The sequence below is a fragment of the Herpailurus yagouaroundi genome, unplaced genomic scaffold, assembly GCF_014898765.1.
Source record: "Herpailurus yagouaroundi ecotype Mexico unplaced genomic scaffold, PumYag 184, whole genome shotgun sequence".
NCBI lineage: Eukaryota > Metazoa > Chordata > Mammalia > Carnivora > Felidae > Herpailurus > Herpailurus yagouaroundi.
In genome coordinates this window covers 17,635,319-17,642,021 of record NW_024412415.1, presented here as the reverse complement: position 1 = coordinate 17,642,021, position 6,703 = coordinate 17,635,319, and the positions used below count along the sequence as shown (strand labels likewise).

The 6,703-nt window shown below is 41.5% G+C and overlaps 1 protein-coding gene across 1 annotated transcript in view; it reads right to left on the bottom strand.

Moving 5' to 3' along the window:
- Positions 1 to 6,497, bottom strand: part of TMOD3 (tropomodulin 3) — an 81,019-nt gene extending 74,522 nt beyond the window's left edge. The window contains exon 1 of the mRNA XM_040492700.1: positions 6,314 to 6,497. The gene's annotated coding sequence lies outside the window, so the exon portion shown is untranslated. The remainder of the gene's footprint in view (positions 1 to 6,313) is intronic.
- Positions 6,498 to 6,703: the final 206 nt, after the last annotated feature.

Here is a 6,703-nt window from a genome sequence, read left to right as displayed (position 1 = left end):
CAAAAATTTAAGTTATTTAAAGCTTTCTCTTATAGTTTTCTATATGATTTCTCCGAGCTTGTATACCCTTCCTTACCCGCCCCCCTCTCCGCCCCCCCCCCCCCCCCCCAGTATCAGCCTGGCTTATGGATAGGGTACAAGCAATACTGAAACTAACATTGCATCCATTACTTCAACTGCAGGAAAGCCATTTCAAATTCAAATTCATTATTAACGTTCCTCCATCAGAAAATACATGGTAACCAGCCCTGGATCAATCTCAATGTAGCTACAGTCTCAAAGAGGTGCATAAAAGTCTTTTTTTGTATTTTCCTTTTGTGTTTAAAGATACAGGGCCCATGCTTAAGAAACTAAAAATAAAAGCACAACCAAAATACAAAGTAGCTCTATTAATTTTCGGTTAAAGTACCAAGTTGATCTAATGGAGAAAGGAAAAAAAAATTTTAAACCTACATTGCTAGAACAACTAGATACCTGTACGGGGGGGAAATGAACCTAAACCCCTACCTCCCATCTTGACACAAAAATTAATCTGCGACAGATCACAGAACTAGATGTAAAATCTAGAACAAGAATGCTTTTAGAATAAAACTAAGAATATCTCTGCAACCCTGGAGCTAGGCACAAAAACACTAACCATAAAATTAAAAACTGATAAAATGGTAAAAATTTTATAAAAAGTAAAAATTTCTGCTTATCACATCATCATCAAGAAAATAAACAGAAAAGGCACAGACTGGGTAAAAAATACATATCTAACAAAGGGCTTATACTCAGAATGTATAAAGAACTCCTATGGGGGCGCCTGGGTGGCTCAGTTGGTTAAGCATCCGACTTCAGCTCAGGTCATGATCTCATGGTCCATGAGTTCAAGCCCCTCATCAGGCTCTGTGCTGACAGCTTGGAACCTGAAGCCTGCTTCAGATTCTGTGTCTCCTTCTCTCTGACCCTCCCCTGTTCATGCTCTGTCTCTCTCTCAAAAGTAAATAAACATTAAAAAAATTTTTAGAATATATAAATAACTCCTACAAACAGCAATAAAAAAGATGAACCATCCATTGGAAAAAAAATAGGCAAAAACTTTAACTGATACTTCACAAGAGAAGTAAAACCAATTGCTACACAGTAAAGCACTCAATATTTTTAATCAAAAAAATACAAATTAAAACCATACTGAGGTGCAATTTTACAGCTTCTAGTGTGGTAAAACAAAAAAGGCTGACAGCATTAAAATTAGGCAACATAAAAAATGTGAAGAAACTGGAAGTCATATACAAACCACCTTGGACAACTGTGTGGTGGTTTTTTAATAAAGTTCAACATACAGCTACCCTATGACTCAGTAATTCCACTCTTAGGTGTTTATCAAAAGAAATGGAAACATCTATCCATAAGAGACTTATAAAGGAAATATTCACAACAACTTTATTTCTAATAACCCAATCCTGGAAAAAAACCCAACCATCCATCAAGAACAGAACAGATAAAGAAATTAGGGTGTATTCATACAATGGAATACTAGTCTTCAATAAAAAAGAACCAAGCACCGATATACACAACAAAGATGAATCTCAAAAACATTATATTACAGGGGCGCCTGGGTAGTTCAGTTGGTTGAGCTTGATCTTGGCTCAGGTCACGGTCTTACGGTTCATGAGATGGAGCCCCATGTCTGGCTCTGGCTCTGTGCAGCCAGTGCGGAGCCTGCTTGAGATTCTCTGTATCCCTCCCTCTCTCTCCCCCTCCCCTGTCCCCTATTCAATCGCTCTCTCCCAAGTCCCCTCTCAAAAAAACAAAAAAACATTATATTACATTAAAGAAGCCAGACACACACAAAAAGCATCTATTGTATGACCATTTATGTCAAGTCCAAGACTAAGCAAAACAAATCTATGGCATCAGAAATACAGTCAAAAGTGGTTGCCTCCACTGGAGGAGGGTAGGTGAGGGAAACTGGAAAGGATCATGAGGAAACTTTCCATAGCGATGAAAATGTTTTCTATCTTATTTTGGCTGAAGTTACAGTGTATAAAACTTTAGAACTCCTTGAACTGGACACGTAACATACGAATGTTCAGCATTTTACTGAATGTTAATTATACCTCAATAAAAATACAAAGTAGCACTCTGCTTCAAGATAAAAGCTAATGATTTTGTTTCAAATAAAATTCTAGAATACGACAGAATAGACACATACATTTTCAATTATTTGCCACTCTGGATTATTCACATCTCTATTACTGCCAATAACAACGGATTACAGACACATACAGGCAGATACATATAGTATACATGTTCATGTTTCATTTTTCATAAATAGCAAATCTAGTTTGGTTCTTCACAATTTCAATATATACCTAATGGACTGTTAGAGGTCAAGCAGACTTTTCTGTTTTCTATAGCATTTTCCTCTTAATAAGATCTTATAGTTGTGTGAATCTGAGATAAAAATGAGAATAAATGGGGTAGCTGGCTGGCAGTGGAGCCTGCGACTCTTGATCTCAGGGGTTGTGGGTTCAGGACCCACGTTGGGTGTGGAGATTACTTAAAAAAATAAAATACTTTTATATATATATATATATATTTTTTTTTTAATTTTAATATTTTTATTTATTTTTGAGAGAGAGACAAAGCATGAACAGGGGAGGGGCAGAGAGAGAGGCAGACACAGAATCCGAAGCAGGCTCCAGGCTCTGAAATGTCAGCACACAGGCTGATGTGGGGCTTGAACCCATGAACCATGAGATCATGACTCAGATGCTCAACCAACTCAGCCACCCAGACACCCCTAAAATTTTTTTTAAATGAGTATAAGTGAGACATGTAAATCAAATGTCTTCAAGGAAAGTCACTGACAGAACAGTGCTTTAGCCACTATGACAGCCTCAACTATTGCCCTCAACTATTTTAATCAAGACAGAGTCCACACATATTTAAATTTAAGAGCAATTGAAAAGCTTGATGAATAGTTTCCCGGCTAATTTGATCTTTAAAAGATAACAGAGCCTAAATAACAAGAGCTATTACATTAGTACATCGGACTGACACTTGAAAAGCCACAGAACCATTTTCTCCTATTGTTTTACTAGGTCCTCCTTGGTCTCTTTTTCTTCATCTTTTCCCCTCCCTCTTTTGGTCTCTTTCCAGGTGTATTTTTATCCCTTATTGCCTCTCACTCCCCTGCTATTGCTCTAAATGATTTTCATATAGCCAGCTCACCCCAGAATCCAAATAAATAAATTTACAAAATCTTACTGTATTCTATGTACATCTGTCACACAACCAAATAGTACAGAGACTATAGCCTAGGGACAGTGATGGGAAGGGAGTTGAAAAAAAGGTGATTTCATTTGTTCCCCACCCCAACTGTAAAAGATCTCTCCTTAACACCCACTGCAGGCTTTTATTCACTACACAGGGCTCATACAGTGCTCTGAACTATAAACAAGTACATGTGCCCAGTATCAGAGAGAGTAAGCTCCCAGACAAAACCCAGGTCTTGTATGTCTGTATTCACCAGAAGCCTATGACAGCGCCCTGTACAGGATGGAGCAAAACACATATTTGTTGAATTAGTGAAATACTGAATTAATGGGAATGAAAACAGCTGAGGATGGACGAGGATGAGAGGGGGAAAAAAGCTCAAAGTACACAGCAAAGAGAAAAGAAGAAGAGAGGAGGAAAAAAGAAGAAAGAATAGAAAAAACTTGTGAAGGCAATTATTTTTGTGAGAATGAAGAGGATTATTTTTAAAAATTTTAAGAACTGAGAAAAGCCATTGCTATGTATCTAGTATCACAGTAATCAGCACCAGTCATAAAACGTCCCATCCTTGATATTTAAAGTGAGAGAGGGGCACCTGGGTAGCTCAGTCGGTTGAGTGTCCAACTCTGGCTCCGTTCACAATCTCAGAGTTCGTGAGTTCAAGCCCCCACATCGGGCTTGCTGCTGTCGGTGCAGAGCCCGCTTTCAGTCCTCTGTTCTCTCTCTCTCTCTCTCTCTCTCTCTCTCTCTCTCTCTGCCCCTCCCCCACTCACACCCTCTCTTTCAAGAATAAAACATTAATAAATAAATATATACAGTGTGAGAGACTACAGCATTCCTTATGTGACATGCAGGGACCCTCTTTAAACCTACAAGATCCCGGGTCATTTATGCATATTAAAGTCTGAGAGCACCACCCTACACCCTTCAAGTCCTTTCTGTTGTAGGGAACCTACGCTTTATTTAAATGGACCAGTAGCTGAGACTTGAAAAGTCTCTGAATAGAGCAAAAACCAATCATTGTAATGGGATGTGACCTGCACGTATTTAACTTTATGTATGTATTTAACTTTAGGTGAAGTTTTTAATTGCAAAATAATTTGGCCTGGAGGGTATACCACAAAACTTTTAAATTAGTCAAAAAATATGATTAAAAGAAACTGAGGGGTGCCTGGCTGGATCAGTTGGAAGATTATGCAACTCTTTATCTTGGGGTTGTAAGTTTGGGCCCATGTTGGGTGTAGAGATTACATAAAAAAATCTTAAAAAAAAAAAAAAAAAAGAGGGCATCTGGATGGCTCAGTAGGTTAGGCATCAGACTTCAGATCAGGTCATGATCTTATGGTTTGTGACTCAGAGCTGCATCAGGCTCTCTGCTGTCAGCACAGAGCCAGCTTCCAATCCTCTGTCCCCCTCTCTTTGCCCCTCCCCAGCTCACACTCTCTCTCTCAAAAATAAATAAATTTAAAATAAAAATAATAAAAAAGAAAAAAGAAATTGAGCACTGGGACAGTAACATCCTAAGGAAATCATTTTTGTTCCTTCAGGCCTACCACAGGGCTTGGAATGACAAATGTGGCCAATATTTCCTGAATGAAGAGAATAAATGAATTCTAAAAATCAGAGACATTTAGGGCTAGAATAATCTTGGGGTCACCTGGTCCGATAACCTCATTTTAAAGTTGAGCAAACTCCAGACACCTGGCTGGCTCAGGAGGTACAGCATGCAATTCTTGACCTTCGGGTAGTGAGTTTGAGCCCCAAGTGAGGTGCAGAGATTACTTAAAAAAGTAAAATAAAGAGCAAATTAGGAATCCTGAGTGGTTGGAGAGCAAGCAGGCTAAAAGATTTAGAATATACTGGATCTTACATTTTAATTATCTTTTTGTTTCTTCGCTAGAAATGAGTTGGAAAGGGGATTTTAAATATTATAATAAAAGCACTGTGGACTCTGAAAGAAGTGGTAGGTAAAATGTGTCAAAGACTAGGAGGAAGAGACTAGCAAAAGTAAATGAGGCTAGACAAAACTATTTTTCGAAGCCCGATATATTTTTTTGACAGGCCAATTAATTAATCAACCTAATCTGCCAAAAAATTAATCTGAAGGATTCTCAGAGAAAGAAACATGAGCTGCATGAAAATGTTACAACCCAAGGGAGACTGCACATAACTAACTTAAATCTCCACAGGCTTATTTCCTGTTCAAGTATGACCTCCTGGGATAAATTTTACTGCAGTGTTCATTACCAGACGACTTTTGGTTTTAAGAGAAGCCAACGGCAAGTTGGAAATGAAATTCTTAACTAAAACATTTATAAAAAAAAAAAAAGTGGCTGTTTCCCATTTATTTGTAATTAGATTGAAGGCTTGCAGAGGAAAGACACCAACCTCATAAGCAAAAATACAACGACCCAGTCACGTCCTCAAAACACATCAACACACAAACTTCACAGCCGGATCCAGCTGTGCTGCGCAGGAGCCAGGAATTTATTTTAAGGCAAAGGAGATATATCAAAACCGATGAATGCAAGACCAGCCAGATTTTAGTGCCCCCCCCGCCCAAGGGTGTGACCTAAGGTTTTTTTCTTTTCTTTCTTTCTAACTTTCAACTAGCAGAAGCCTTTGCAGGAGTCTGGGTGAGAACATCCTTTTACGAGGATCGTCCCCCCAGCTACGCCTGGGTGGAGTGGAAGGGGCGAGTAGGCACGGAGAGCTCGCACAGCTTCGACAGGCGCGGGCTCCGGCGGGAGGGGAAGGGGCCGGTCCCGAACCCGAGAAGGCTGGGCCCCCGAGTGATTCATCAGCAGCCGGGGGTTAACGCGCCTCCGGGCGACGCCCAGCGTGCCCCACGGCCCCAGACGGGGCCCGTTCGCCCCCCAAAACAGCACCCAACGCCTCCCCACTCCCGGAGAGACCAGGAGGTAAGGAGGCCAGAAAGAAGACAGAAACTGGAAGACAGAAACCTCTCCCTCCTCAGCCACCATGGCCGGTGCGACTCCCAGTCTGCGCCTGCAGACGGACTTCCTGGAAAGCACCGGGCCGAGCGTACCTGACTGGCACCCGCTGAAGCTGCTGACCTTCACAGACCCGCGAGGAAAGCCTGGCCTTCGTTTTCCAGCACCCGGCACCCGCCGGTCCGCCTGCGTCTGATTCTTGGGAGTTGCCGGATCCACTCGCCGGCTGCTGCCCCAATCCGACGGCTCTGTCCGTGCGGCCAGTTTCCCCCTCCGCTACGGACGCGCGTGCGCACTCCCCGGTCGCGGGGCATCCTGGGAGCTGTAGTTCGAGCGAGGAGAGCGACGCTCAGCGCTGATCCTGGTTTTTACAATCTGCAAGACGTTGCAAGTGGCTGCGGATAGCAAGTCTTCGTCCAGCCGGGGACAACAATCTTCACTAGTGGAAATATCTCCCCTTGACCCTCTGGGAGCTATAAACAGCA